The sequence below is a fragment of the Cryptomeria japonica genome, chromosome 9 (genome assembly GCF_030272615.1).
Source record: "Cryptomeria japonica chromosome 9, Sugi_1.0, whole genome shotgun sequence".
NCBI lineage: Eukaryota > Viridiplantae > Streptophyta > Pinopsida > Cupressales > Cupressaceae > Cryptomeria > Cryptomeria japonica.
Genome location: NC_081413.1, coordinates 575,849,784 through 575,865,722, shown reverse-complemented (window position 1 = coordinate 575,865,722; position 15,939 = coordinate 575,849,784).

Sequence of the window (15,939 nt, the reverse complement as noted above, 5' to 3'; positions counted from 1 at the left end):
TCCAGTTACCCTGGTACCATCAGAGGATTCCACAGTAATTGAAGAACAATAGCAAACTAAGACACCCCCGTATGTAAAATTGAATCATTCTGAAGATCAGATAATTGGAAGCAAATTTAAAGGAGTTATGACAAGAGGAAGATTGGAAAATGAAGAGGTATGTCTTATTTCTCAAATTGAACCATCATCTGTTAATGAGGCATGTGAAGATAAATTTTGGATTAAAGCTATGGAAAAAAAATTAGAACAAATTGAGAAAAATAACACTTGGACATTAGTTCCCCGGCCTAAAGATAAAAATATTATTGGAACCAAATGGGTATTTAGAAACAAACTCAATGAAGATGGTAAGGTTGTCAGAAATAAAGCAAGACTAGTGTGTAAGGGATATTCTCAGAAAGAAGGAGTTGATTACAATGAAACCTTTGCACTGGTAGCTAGAATTGAGGCAGTCGGATTATTTTTGGCTTTTGCAGCTCACAAGAACTACAAAGTTTATCAAATGGATATTAAATGTGCATTCTTGAATGGAGATCTTGGAGAGGAAGTCTATATTGAACAACTTGATGGATTTTATTTGACAGATGACAATGATATGGTTTGCAGGTTAAGAAAAGCTCTGTATGGATTGAAACAAGCCCCAAGAGCTTGGTATGCAAGGTTGGATAAGTATCTTTTAAAGATTGGTTTTTCTAAAGGAAATGCAGACAACAATTTATATTACAAAATAACTAATGATGATATCTTGATTATAGAAGTATTCGTTGATGATATAATCTTTGGAGGAGAAGATGGATTATGTAAAGAATTTTTTATTAAAATGCAGCAAGAATTTGAAATGTCTATGATTGGAGAAATAAAATTCTTTTTAGGATTGCAGATTTCACAGACTGACAAAGGTATATTTTTGAGTCAATCCTAGTACTTGAAAGAGTTACTAAAGAAATTTGGGATGGAGAACTCTAAACCGATAAGCACACCTATGACTACAAATGACAAATTATCTCAAAGGGATGAATCTACACCTATTAATCCAACTAGATACAAATCTATGATAGGAGGTTTACTATATTTGACACAAACCAAACCTAATATTATGAATGCAGTATGTACTGTTTCTAGATTTCAAAGTAATCCTAGAGAAAATCATGAATCAACAGTAAAAAGGATTTTCCGGTACTTACAAGGCACTGCAAATCTTGGATTATGGTATCCTAGAGATGAAAATTTTGATCTATGTGCATACACAGATGCAAATTGGGCAGGAGATGTGGATGATAGAAAAAGCACCACCGACGGAGCATTCTTTCTTGGAAAGAGATTAGTCTCTTGGTTGAGTAAGAAACAGAGTTGTACATCTTTATCAATAGCAGAATCAGAATATGTTGCAGCAGCAACTAACTGTACATAGGTACTATGGCTTAAGCAAATGTTGAAAGACATAAAGGTAAAATGCAAGGAACCTATTACCATATATTGTGATAACATTGCAGCAATTGATATATCTAAGAATCCGGTATTACATTCTAAAACAAAACATGTTTCTATCAAACTGAATTTTCTAAGGGAAAAAGTTGAAGAAAAAGAGATAAAACTGGATTATGTGAATACTAAAGAACAACTTGCAGATATTTTCACAAAACCTTTGCCTAAGGAGACTTTTGAATATCTCAGAGATCAGCTTGGAGTCGTACCACCACCGGTAGAGACTTAGATAGTTGATGATTGCCATCAACTGGCAGAATTTAAAGACAAATCTTTTACTTCTGTCTTTGATGAGGAAGCTACTTCTCAAGGGGAATAGTTGGTATATTTAATTGATTGGTATTTTGTATATGAACTTGGTATTATTATAACTTTGGCATTTGATGTCAAAGGGGGAGAGATATCTATGGAAAAACACATTATCTTTTAAGAGAACTTTGAATAACACATGTTGCTCCTAGGGGGAGAGATTGTTGTTTGAGAGAGACTATTACTCTCTGTATTCTGGTTATGATCTTTTTGAGAAAGATTGTTGGTTTTTGGTTTTTGGCATTTCTATTTTGGCACTTTGATGGTTTTTCCATCTTGTGTTGCCATCAATGCCAAAGGGGGAGATTGTTGGTATTTTGGTATGGTTTTTTCATTGATGTCAACACCTACTAAAGCACTAGCACTCTGGAGATCCAGCAGCATTCACCGGCAAACAAGTAACTATTGCACAGTTACTAGTATATGGTTCACCGACAGGATATAATGATCACCGACACTTGGAATGATATGGAAGACACTTGGTAATGTCGAAGACATCGTGTGGACACTTTGTTTTGAAGAATTAATCATTGGTATAATCATATTTGCATATTTGCTTTTACTGGCAAATAGGTTAGGGTTTACCTAGGGTTACACCGGCAGGTTTATCTTTTCCAGATCAGTATGAGATGATTTATTATTGTTGTAAATGCTTTAAGCCAACATGTTTAATCGGTTATTGCATCAGATATTATATTGTTTGTAAAATGTTTTATTTTAATATCTTGTAGAGTCGACCTACTAAAATTGGTCTTAGGTTATGGTATAAATGTAAGATCGAATGTGGAAATGCAAAAAATAACTAAGTGAAGGTATATGCAAGATTAAGCAGAGCTATACACGAAGACATCATTTGAAGGAGAAGCTAGGTTTTTGTGGAAGCATATCAACATTACACCGGTACTAAATCCAACATATGAAGATGCTATTTTGTGCAATACATTCCTATTAGATTTAATCATCCAACTATAGTCAGTGTGACTCCCATTTTATGATTGAGCAGTGAGCTCTAGGCTGTTGGCCTTTCTGCATGTGCAGACCCCATTTATGTACACTTACTATATACAGTAGTATCATTTGATTGTGGGTAAGGTTTCCCACCATGGTTTTTCCCCTTACAGGGTTTCCATGTGTGTGTGTGTGTGTGTGTGTGTGTGTGTGTGTGTGTATGTATATATATGTGTGTGTGTGTGTGTGTGTGTGTGTGTGTAGTTTTTCTCAATAGATGTTGTGATTTATTTAGCTTTATGTTTTTGTTGCAAAGGTGCTTTTTTGTGCAGGGTTGTCGAGGTTGGATATTTTTTTTAGTTGTACTATTTGTATCGATTTTTTGTATTCGCAAAATCTTTCACTTTGCCATTGTTTAGGGATTATAGAGGATATAGTTTCCTACTATTTGTTTGTTCTCTGTGTCTATTTCTATGTGTTCTTTGTGAAAGACACACAAACACACATATGCTTATTTATGTTTGTATATATATTGCTAAGCACTATGTCTTAGGTTTGGATGGAAAGTCTTTTATCGTATTCAACATTAATTTTTTGTGCCTACAAGGAGTCTTCTTTTATGGTTGCTAGGGTTTGCATAGTAAAAGTGAAGAAAGCTAGGTAGCCACTAGTAAATCCCATTTTTTCTTTGTTTGTGTTCCTCTGTGTTCCTTCTAAAATGATAATGTGGTAAAAAGTGATGAGAGGAGATCCAGTGGAAATATTTACCCTCCTTAAGAAAGGAGTGAAAGTTTCACAAAGGATTCCCTTCAACATCTCACGCACATTATATTTAAAAGAGGGGGTTGAATTCACTAGATCCAATCTCAATGGAAAGAGATTGAATGCCAAGTGAATTGTAGAGAATTTGTGATAAATTCAGAAAGTAAAGTAGCCCTCTTTTAAAATAGACAAATTGAATCAAGTGAATTGAGATCGATGGTATGATGAATCAATAAGGATCCAGAGATCTACTAAGAAGGGGGGGGTGAATCAGTAGATAAAAAACTGATTAAACTTTCACCAACCTCAAAAACAATCTCACAAGTCAATCTTTGAACAAACTAGTTCAAACATTGAACTACAAACTACAATATCACTATCAAGTATACTAATTGACTGTCATAACAGAATAGCAATATAACAACTCTGAAACTCTCAAACCATTTAAACAACACTTCAAAATACTTTACTAACAATAGTAAAAGCACATTTCAGATTACTGCCAGTCATCTTATCATAACTAAGTGGATTTAACAATTAGGCAAATTAACCATATCAAACATAATCACAAAAACCATTCACCACTTGACACAATGATTTTTGACATGGAAACCCCAATGGGAAAAACCATGATGGGGATGAATACCCACAAGTATTCTAAACTCTTCTGAAGTTCGCCCTGTTAGGAGCCAAGCCTATTAAAGCTTTACAAAAAGTCCTGTTAGGGACCACCAGGTTAAGGGATTGACTATAATGCCCTATTAGAAGCAACACCCTGTTAGGAGTAACCTCGATAGAGGATTTGAAATCCAAGCTAATGGATCACCTGGTTAGATGATTTAGATAGCACTAAGCCTGTTAAAGCTTACCCGGTTAAGGGATTTGATTATTGTAATTGTTAGAGAACAACAGGGATTTGTTGATCTGGTAAATAGCACTACTCTACTTAATCAGATCCTTTTCATGCTCCTATTTGCCTTCAAACATATTGTAGATACACCTTTTGGTTCAACAATCAATCAAACTAACATCTAACCATAATTTCTAACTCTACAAAAAAACAACTCATCGACGTTATAAGAAAAACAATAGGTCGATAACACATTACAAACCTAACATCTCATAGAGATTACAAACAAATTGGTTCAAGTATGACCATTAGATTACATAGAAATCATTGCACACTATTCGAGACAACCTCAACCACTCCTTTATCACCACTTCATTGAATCATGTAACTCATCACACAGTTTCTGTTCACATTAAAACCCCCTGGTCTAAGGTTTGCCACTGGATTCCCCTATTTGGTTTTCCTCTTTAGTTTTCCAGTAGCACAAGGCACGTAGGACAATTGTTGGCACGACGTTACTCCCTCGGTCTGTATTTGGCATCTAGTTTTTGGAGTAGCGCGATAGTGACAAATGGAAAGGCGTGCTGATTGGTTTCCTTTTCAGGGCCCACCTTTTAGCGCAGTAAGCAAGCAGTTACCCATATTTTTGTAGTTTTTCTAGCAGCCTATCCACAGTTAGTAAAATCTTTTTGGTTCGTGGCAGTATGAAGATCGTTGCAGGTGAGAAGTGGAATTCCAAGGGCCATTTTGCTAGGTGTGATCTTCAGGGCAACACGACATGCTTTTCTGTTTAGGGAGTTTATGCCTTTTTGGCATGTTTTGGGAGCTATTTTCAAGAGTCGGGTGCTCTATTTATGCTAGTTTTTTCCCTGTTGTTAGGGGTTCAGAACTTTTGGAAGAACAATTAAGTTTTCTAAGTAGAGATTTTAGCCTTTAAAAAACTATTACTATTTGTCTAAAGAAGGTTATTAAAATTGTGCGTGCGACCTTTATGATACTTCTTTTAGTATGCTTTGATGGTCTTTTTTGTGTTGTTCTATTAGAATTCCAATAAGTTTGGGAATACATCTATCTAAGATTTTTTCGATTAAACTATGTTTCATACTTGTTATCTTGTAAATGCATGATGAGTATTTCCTTATGTCACAAAGAAATTTAATTGTATCTTGGTTATGTTCTTGATCCGGACTTGTAGATTGTTGAATGGGCTTATGAAAGTCATATGTTTTTGGATTTTGTATGCTCATGTCTTTTAAAAGCTCTGGTGTATCACCTTAATAGTCTAGAATTACTATTCTAAATGTTTCTTTCTTCCCCCTTTTCCCTCTAAACCCATAAGGAAGAGTCAGCTTGTCAATCCTGGAGGTTATTCAGTGGAACCCACGTAATAGGTCCCCCATCACTGAATTTCCCATAAGGTTGTTCCTTTCCAAGATAAAATTTAGAGTCAACAGTTCTTTTTCTGGCATGGCCGTTGGGACCAATTACTTCAAAATATATTTCTGAGCTAGCTTATGAGTCATAGGCCTATCACCAGGAGTCAGATGGCTTTAAACCCTCACCTTCTTTTTCCTCCATTGGTGACTGTCCATTCAACCACAGTTTAATCCTCTTAGGGTTTTCCCATAATCATACATGCTGTGATGGCACAAGTTCCCCCTAGAAATTTGTGAATTAGGATAATGGTAGCCCCCTCATTCCCCCAGTTCCACCCATGGTTTGGGGAGCCATCCCTGCATCCACGCTTAAGGTTGTTCCTAAGTTCATAGGAGAATGTCATAAAACCCCTAGGGAGCATTTGCAAGATGTAGCTACTGTCAGCACTATCCATGTATCACTGAGAAGAACGTAGCTCTGAGATTTCTCGTAGCATCTTTCAAAGGAAAAGCTTTGGACGAGTTCAGATCCTTAGGCCCCAACACTGTAGGAGATTGGGATCAATTGGGAGATCATTTCTTTCAGAGATTCTTGGATAATGCTGACAGATCATCCTTAATGCACCAACTCATTACAATAAAGAGAGTTCTGATCGAAGCATTAACTGATTTTAACCTGAGGTTTCAACAAACTTGGCAGAGGATACTGTTGTCTGCTCGTCCTCCGATGGATATGGCTTTTGTATTCTATCTAAAAGCTTTCAATTCTGACATATTAGTGATGATTCAATCTTTAGGAGGTAATACTCTTCCGCAAGCATTTGATATAGCGGTCCAAGCTGAAAATATCCTTATTGACACTGGAAAGCTAGCCCCTCACCCTATAATGCCAATATTACCTGAAATATCTATCCAAGTTATGGAAGAGGCCTCTCCTAGTACATTTGCTCCACTATCTATGTAGTCATTCCCTACTCCCCAAACCGCTTCTTTGGCTGCTGAAGTTAGTGATATGAAAAATCTCTTAAGATCCTTCTCCAATGAAATTGTCAACCTAAAAAGAGCCTAGGTCTCGCCTGCCAAGCCCCCTTTTTTAGCAACATTTCCAAGGGAACCGACCTCCGTACCAACATATGAATCATCGTGCTGAGAAACCTCTTTCGCCGAATGGCCAAATAGTCCCAGTCCCTAATCCGTTGCAGGATGTCTACCCAACCATTAGTAGAGAACTGACAGTAGGTCAAAATAACTTGGCAGATGACACCAACTCTTGGTGTTTCCCATGCAACAATGCTCATACTCTGAGGAATTGCCCAAGAGGGAATTTGTAGTAGAAGGTTGCAAAACAAAGGAACTCAGGCATTACGTCGGATGAATCTGCATATACATCTTTGGGTATGGACAATGCAGCTTTTGTCGCTCAGATGCAAGGGATGTCATTACAACAAGAAGTGGAGATCGCCCCTGACCATGCACTTTTTTCATGGATGGAGGATGAGGACGTAGTACTGACCAATGGTGTAGTCACCCCAAAGGATGGAGCCCCTCTTATGCACTCAGATTATAATCTTCACTTTAAAAGGCGTTTGACTGGGGAAGACACTAGTAGTATGAGATTAGTGCCTATGGACAAGCCCCTAGAATCACCGATCATTAATTTTGCCTATCTGAGGAAAGAGTTCATCCCCTATAAGCTGAAAGAGCCAAAGGTTCTCATGCCTTAGGTGCTGGATGTAGTTGAATAGCTGAAGAAAGCCTCAGCTCATGTCTCTCTGTGGGATCTCCTGACTATCCTAGAGAAAAAGAATAGACTAAGAGAGGCATTGTCTAGTGACCAAAAGGATGCAAGTGCAGTAGCTCCACAATCCCTTCAGAATGACGGAATGGGTCCCCAACCAGCAGCGGGTAAAGCGTTCTCTCTGGTCATATTGACGAATGAAAGCTTGCCCCCTGCTACTCAAGGAGAAGGTAAGCCTAAGCCAAATCCTTTCTACCGTACCCTTATAGTTGGAGATAAACTTTTGCATAACTCCATGATAGATTCCGAGGCTAGCACTACTGTCATGCTTGAGAAAATTGCTGAGGTATTAAACATCAGGTATGATCCTTTGAATAAAGGAGTCATGCAGCTCGATGGGAACATGGTTCAGATGATAGGTCTCATCAAAAGCCTCCCCCTAACATTATTTGCATGTCCAAGTGTGACAGTGTCCCAAGAAGTAGTAGTCATCAATATCCCCTCTGTCTTTGGACTTTGTCTTTCTCGAGATTTTACTACTAAAATAGGAGGCTATATGTCCCTAGATTGGTCCCATCTTATCCTCCATACCCGACATGGCACCAAGATGAAAATCCTTTCAGAAGCCTTTCATGCTGAGCACATAGCTGACCAGGCCTTGATTAATTTTGAGTCTACCCATACCTCTATATCCAATGATGAACGAAAGGTTGTAGAGCTTTTAGAAGATGAAGAAGTAATGAGAGAGATTCCACCTAAGCAAGAAGCTTTCCTAAATGAGTTCATAGATTCGGACCCCTTATCTAATTACCATGCCACCGACCTGGGTACCTATTGCATTTTTCAAGAAAATCAGATCGTCCCAAAGCTCACTACGGATCTGTTCTCTAAAGATCAGTTGTCTTTGGCACTATGGACCCTACACTTCGATGACACCAAATGAAAGATGGGCTCCGAAGTGGGAGTTTGTCTCACTCCCCCTTTGGGTGATCAAATCCTAAAGCCTTTCCGGTTGCAGTTTGCATGCTCAAATAATGAAGCAGAGTATGAAGGACTGATTCAAGGTTTGAACATGGCAGAAAAGATGGGCATTAAAAAATTGAAATTCCTTGGTGATTCTGAGCTAGTGGCTCATCAAATTCAAGGGATATCCAGTGCTAAGCATGTTTGCATGAGGTCTTACCTCGCTAGAGTGTGGGAGCTAATAGAAAGTTTTGATGCTTTCAATATCATAACCTGTAGCCTAAGATAAAAGAAGCTTACGGGAACCAGGTCGTTTAGTTAAGTCAAATAAGCTCCCTAATGGTCTGATCACCTTAGAGAACCTATTTGACCATGAGGATGCTAAAAAGGATAAGCAAAAGCTCACAACAAATAAAGAAGATTACGTCGAGATGTCAGTCAGCAATGGAAGAATTCTCAAGGTAGGAAAAGGTTTTTCCTCCGAAGACAGAAAGAAGTTGGCCCGATACTGTGATGAATATGAAGGTCTCATGGCTTGGTCTTATGAGGATTTAAGGGGTTATGACCCTAACATCATCTAGCATACCATCAAGCTCACAAATGAGACTAAGTTGGTCCGGTAGAAGCAAAGACCAGTTAACCCAAAAATTGAATCTCTCATGGCTCAAGAGTTGAAAAAGATGACCGAATCAAGGATTATTTACCCCATAAAGCACAGTACATGGGTGTCAAATTTGGTCCCTGTTAGGAAGAAAAATGGAGATATCTGACTCTATGTGGACTTTCGAGATCTAAATTGAGCGTCGCTCAAAGACCACTATCCGCTGCCATCCATGGAACAATTACTAAGCACAGTGACCAGATCAAAAATGTTCTCAATGCTCGACGGTTTCTCAAGACATAACCAGGTAAGTGTGAAAGCAGAGGACCAACACAAGACAACGTTCACTACTAAGTGGGGAACATTTGCATACCAAAAGATGCCTTTTGGATTGTCAAATGTTGGAGTAACCTTTCAAAGGGCCATGGATTTAGCCTTCAAAGAGATAATTAATAAGATCAGCTTAATATACTTAGATGACCTAACTGTGTTTTCCAAACACCAGGAGGATCATTTTGATCATCTCGAGTTAGTCCTCCAAAAATGTCTTGAATTTGGGATCTCCTTAAACCCCAAAAAATGTATCTTTGGGGTTCCTCAAGGAAAATTACTTGGACATATAGTTTCAAAAGAGGGTGTCTCCATTGATCCAGACCAGGTCAAGGCTATTAAAGACCTTCCCCTCCTGTTCAACAAAAAGGGAGTCCAATCTTTTCTAGGAAAGGTCAATTTTGTTAGTCGTTTTATCTCTGACTTTGCTGGAATAATAAGAACCATCACTCTCATGCTAAAAAAAGATATACATTTCAAATGGACTACTGAAGCCAAAAAAGCTTTTGATGAAATAAAAAATGCTATCTGTTCCGCTCCCATATTGTTTAACCCAGACATGTCTAAGGATTTCATAATGTACATTTATTCTGGTCAGCATAGCATCGCCACGGTTCTAACCCAAAAAGATGCCCAAGAAGGAGGAGTGTCCCATAGCTTTCCATTCAAAAAATTTTAAGGATTATGAGGCCCGATACAACTTTGTCAAAAAGTAGGCCTTAGCCACTATAAAAGGACTAAAGAAATTCAGGCATTTCATTGCCTGTAATAAAATCATGGAGTATGTAACCCATCCCGCAGTAAGGGAATACATCATGGAGGGCGACATCACTGAAAAAAGGTCAAATTGGATCACTAAGATTCTAGAATATGATGTCAATATCAAGCCAACAAATCTTGTTCACGAGAGAGGCCTGTGTGAATATATAGTGCAAGACTGTGAACCCCGTGATGATGAAGCGGCCGTAGAGGAAATAGTTATGTTTGTTTTGATGTTCCCTGTGATAGCTGGATTGACAAAAGGAAGCATTTTATAAAGACTGGGATTTTTCCTAAAAATATTCCCTCAGTTAAGAAGAGGTTCTACAGACTCCAAAATAGCAGTTTTCGCTTAATAGATGGAACTCTTTTCAAAAGGAATTTTGATGGAGTTCTGCTCCACTATGTGGACCAGAGCCAAGCTCATAAAATCCTACAAGAGTTTCACTACGGCTCCTCAGGAGGCCACTTCTCTGCACCCACAACCGCTATCAAGATTACCCAAGTTGGATATTTTTGGTCGTCCATGTTCAAAGATGCAAAGAGTGCCAATATTACACAGGAAGAAGTAAGAAAGTTGCAATGCCACTCAGGCCCGTGTCAGTGGAAGAGGCTTTCACTCAATGGGGCCTTGATTTTATCGGAATGATCATCCCTCCAAGTTCAGCCAGAAATATGTGGATCCTAATTGCTACTGATTATTTCACTAGATGGTCTGAAGCCATTCCTTTATAGAATTCATCAGAAAGCGAGGTGTTGGCTTTCCTAGAGGATTTGACATGCCGATATGGTCCCCCAAAAATTGTTATATCAAATAATGCACATGCATTTATAGACTTGCAAATTACCCAATTCGCCCTCAGCAAAGGTATTTATCTCAAAACCTCTTCTAACTACTATCCTCAAGGGAATGGACTTGCTAAATCCACTAACAAAAACCTGATTAGACTTATCAAAAGGATAGGTTCTAAATACAAGAGGGAGTGGCACCACCACCTAAGAAGCGCACTATGGGCAGACTGCATAACACCCAAATAGATTCTAAAAAACTCCCCGTACAAGCTGGTATATAGAAAAGATGCACTTTTCCCCATGTCACTATAGATCTCAGCGTTGCAATTGCTAAAATCAATGGAAGTTGCCAAAAATAGCCCCATGGCTGTAAGGTTGGCAGAGATTATGGAGCTAGAAGAAGTGAGGGAGGTAGCTTTCATGGCTCTCCAAGACAGACAGGAAGTTGTCAAAAGATGGTTTGACAGTAAAAAGAGTTCTAATCTGATTTTTGCCCTTGAAGACCTCGTATTGAAATATAACAAGAGGATGGCGAAACCTGGTCAGCATGCCAAGTTCGACTGCCTATGGGAGGGACCTTTCCGCATTATAGGTTGCAAAGGTTTCAATGCTTTTGAGTTAGAAGACATGAATGGGGACCCCCTCCCCATCTTGGTTAACGGTTTCCACCTCAAACTGTTTAATTAAGGGTTCCCTTCCCTTTTTAAGGTATATAATGTATATCATTTTCATAATGTATATAGTGCCTATTTATCTTATTTATTTCCAGTTAGAATCAAGCAAGTAGATAGAGAAAAAGAAAATACAGATAAAGGAGAAAAGAAAAAATCAATTATATTAAGAGCTTCTTATATTTTCATTACAAAATGAGTAGGCTCTTGGCCTCTCCTTTTTCTACAATATTTTTGGTTCAAATCCAAGTTGACAGTTTGTCACCTCTTCAATGGCTCTCTTCAGTCTCTCCCTCGTCAGTGTTAGAGTTTTCTTCTTCCCCCAGCCACTCTGAGTCAGAGGCACTCTCGAGTTCCCTGGGCATGAAAATGACAACCAGGTTTTGTTGCTGATCTAGCATTAAAATTCTTGGGAAGATATAGTCTCTGAATCTAGTATGCCAGTTTGTGCCTTCTGGAACTAGGATTATCAAATGGACGCACAGGAGAAATTTTGTGGCAAGCTCAAAGTGATACCGATGAGAGGACAATGTCATGGTTGTCAGCCCACTGATGAGTGGATGCCAAGCCACCTCCTCGTTGAGTGTGATAAACCGCTTCAAGTCAGACGCTAGAGGGAGCCCTCGGAAGGGTACATAGTATGCAACTACATTCTCCTGTCCACCCAAGTAATCCTTAGAAAAGAGAGCCCGAGTCAGCTGCATCGCTAGTACCTTAGACTGACTGCAATCCAGCAAAGAGGATATGAATCATGAGCAGATATTTGTATTCACTTGATATCGGTCTGGGTTACCAACAAAATCCTCTCCAAGTATCCATTTAATGGCGGCTATTATTAAAGGGTTCTTCCTGCACGTCATCCCCTACAACCTTCGATTAGAAATGTTTCCCAAGAAAGTGACATGAGATTTCTTGTTGATGAGCCTAACAAGAGTATCCATTTCTATAGAAGCTCCACCGTTAAAGCTTGAAATATGGTAAAAGAATGTCTGAAAATACATACTTATAGCAAAATTTTGGCAGAAGGATGTCCAATGCTCAGAGCTCATGCCTTTCCAAATTCTAATGTTTCTGTCATGTCTCCATTAATTTGCGTCATGTGAATTGGATTGTCTTCAGGATACCGAGGTCTTGTCAGTTACCTCGAAGAGAGAGGTGGATATGAGAAAAGAGCCATGCATACATTTAGGTACATTGCACTTTAAATATTAAGTTCCACCAGACTGTTTCAGCCCGCGCAATCATTATTTCTGATCGATCCTCTTGATCAAAGAAAAGATTTGCCTGAGGAACTTCCCCCGAGTAATGTTGAATTAGCCAAAGGTATTCTAGGGAAGCAGGAATGATGGCGCCCTTCATCCAAGGGGGTTTATTGCAGTAGCAATTTGAGCTGGCGCGCATGTAAGCAGGACCTCGCCATTAAGAACTTGGCTTTCATGAAAATCCAGGCGCGTTATGCATTTAATGATTGAAGTTTTTCCCTCCTATCGGTCTATTTTGTTTTTGAAAAGCGAGAGAAAAGGAAGGTGAGCAAAGTTTTATCTCCTATCTTTAGTTTTTCTAGGAAAAAGAAAGGAAGCTTTCTACCCATAATGGATTCTGAGGCCGCGTCCACAAGTTCAGTTCCCAGAGGTTTCTGGGTTAATGTTTTCAAAGAACTATCTTATTTTGTGCATGCCATCCCTCCAAGGAAGGAGTTTCCAAAAACGAAGGCCAAGGTTAAAACGACAACCCAAAATGTGTCTATTGTTCTGGATTCTTTGGAAAATATTTTTGAACCCAAGATCCATAAGTAGCCTGAGAACCTTAGAGAGGCTGCTTACTCGAGGATGCTACATCACAGAACGAACCCTCAATCCGTGGTGGTGCATTTTTGGAACAGTGGTGCTCCCCAATCCTTGGTTTCCCGTAGTCATGTACTGCCCTGAGCTCGTAGTAGCTCGTGTGGAGGTTTTTGATCCCACCTCATGCTTTGTTAGTGACTCCCTCCTGAGATTGGTCATATCTCCACAAGTCATTAGGGAGATGATGTGCTTCCCAATTTTTGAAGCAACAAAGGTTTTCTTAGAAAGCTCAATGGAGGAGTTCTTGAGCACTAGGAGAAACGCTTTGACTTTCTGTCAAAGTACCTTCAATCGAAGTCTATCGGCTGAACTTCTAAAGTTCCCTTTATTGTACAGTGACCTAAAGCAAGATGACCTCAAAGATATCTCTTCTACCCTAGCATGGCTGTGTGGTCATGACAGCGATCGGGATATCACAACTTTCATGATGAGTTTTCTCTTCAAATGTAGGAAGCAAAGAGAGCTTTTTCACTTTGACTTCTCTGTAACTATTGCTAGAGCCATCATTAAGCAATTATCTGAGTTCCAACAATTGTGGCACTTCAGATTCTCTTTGGTATTGGTACACCTATTGTTGCATCAAAATGAAGCTTTCTTTGCACAGTTCATGTGCTTGGCCACTTACGACGAGTCTGGAAATGTAATGTCGGTGTCCTGCTGGACACCCCTATTGCTAGCCTCCTATGATTCCTATCAGTTTTTAGATGTGTTCATGGCTCCCATACTCAAGGACTTTGGAGTGATCCCCAATGATCCATTAGCCCGTTTCTCTCATATTGAGATGAACTGGATGCAAAAAGAGCACCCTCCTTGTGACTAGTTTGTGGGCTCTGATTTTTCTTTCATCTGCGTGCATGGGTTCTTCAAAGAACCTTTCCGACTACCCACTTACATAACTGACCAAAACCTGGCCCTTGAAATGGCAAGGCAATTGGTGAGAATCGAAGGAGCCATCAGGGCTGGAAAGCATGATACCTCTATCACCGAGGATAACAAGGCCATTGGCCCAATCACCCTAGTGAGAAGAAAAATTGCAAAAGAAATGCTGACAGCAAAGATGGTGCAGCTTGGTTTTGTAGTGATTGATGACTCTTGGAGCTATGATCTCGATGGTTGCTTAAGAAAAAGAAATAATGTTGTTAGGCATGAGCCTCAGAATTTATGGGCAGAGCGCACGAACCCCCGGGTTGACGACCCGAACCTGTATGTGGGCCCTAATGATTTTCCTATTTTAAAATGCCCCCCATGGCTAAAGTTTTGTTCTCCCTTGAAAAGGTTCAAGCCCGCAAAACCTATTCCTTGGGCGTTGTTGGAAAACATGAAGACTTTAGTTTGGTCCAAAAAGAAAAGGGAAGATTTTTGGGTTTAATGACAAGAGGTAAATTAGCCCAGAGCCAACATTGGGAATGCAACCCCTAGATGAGTATTTTGAGAAGGAATGGTGTAGGGTAAATAAATCTGATGATGAGATAGGTGACAGTTCCTCTCATGGGGACTCATCTCTCAAGGTTGCCACACAGAAAGAGGTTGAGGTTATACATATCGAAGGGAAAGATCCAGAACCACAAATTCTCCTTCCTTTGGATAGTGCAGCTCGTAGGCCTCATTCACATGCTAGTAAAAGGTGGTCCGAGAAGCAGTCTTTCAAGAGCCCTCCAAAGAAGAAACCATATCCTAGTGCATCAGGAGGAAACCCACCCTCTCAATTTTTAGCAACACCTTCAGATCTTCAGCAGCAACTGCCTTCCACTGTTTAGGTACATCCTTTTTTCCTTCATTCTAGCTCAAGATATTATTTCAGCTTTCCCCATGACCACAATGCAGACCTTAGTCCCTACTGCTCTCACTCTAGCCCCAGTGGGTACATCGGTTCATCCCCAAGATGTGCTCCCGTAGGCTTCTGTCCCTTTCCCGACCACGACTTTCATATCTGCAGTGATTCTCTCACTAGCATCAGAAGCAGCCCCTGTGTCACGTAAGATAGGTTTTGGAGAATCCTCCCCTCAGGTTATGGGAATAGTGCTCTCAAGCCCTTTCATGTTAGGGGTTTCCCCTTTTTTTCCATTATTTTCCCCATCGACTTTGGCCCACCCCATCCAGACTGCGTTCGTTGGGCCCATTTTGCAATTTCCCTTTGGAGTCCCTCTTGGTGTAGCTTTTGCAGGTCAAGCTATCGATAATCCAGATGATTTCCAACAGCAGGTCGCTTATGATAGAACCGTTAGCCTAGGTAAGATGAGCAAGCAAAAGGAAAAGGAAGGCACTCGTTTAGCCTACCCTCGTTTACAAACACACTTGAGTGAGCGAAAGGATTGCCTCTACTTTGCAAATCTTGTTCCTAAGGTTGACAAACCAGAATCTCAGATGAGACTAGATGATTACATGCTACAAGCCATTAGCGTTATTCTTCAAAGCATTACGACATCTGATAAGGTTGCAATGATGGAGGAGACTTCAAAAGCAGTATCTACAGATTTTATCAAGAAAAGTCATCGTCTGGAAAAACTCCAA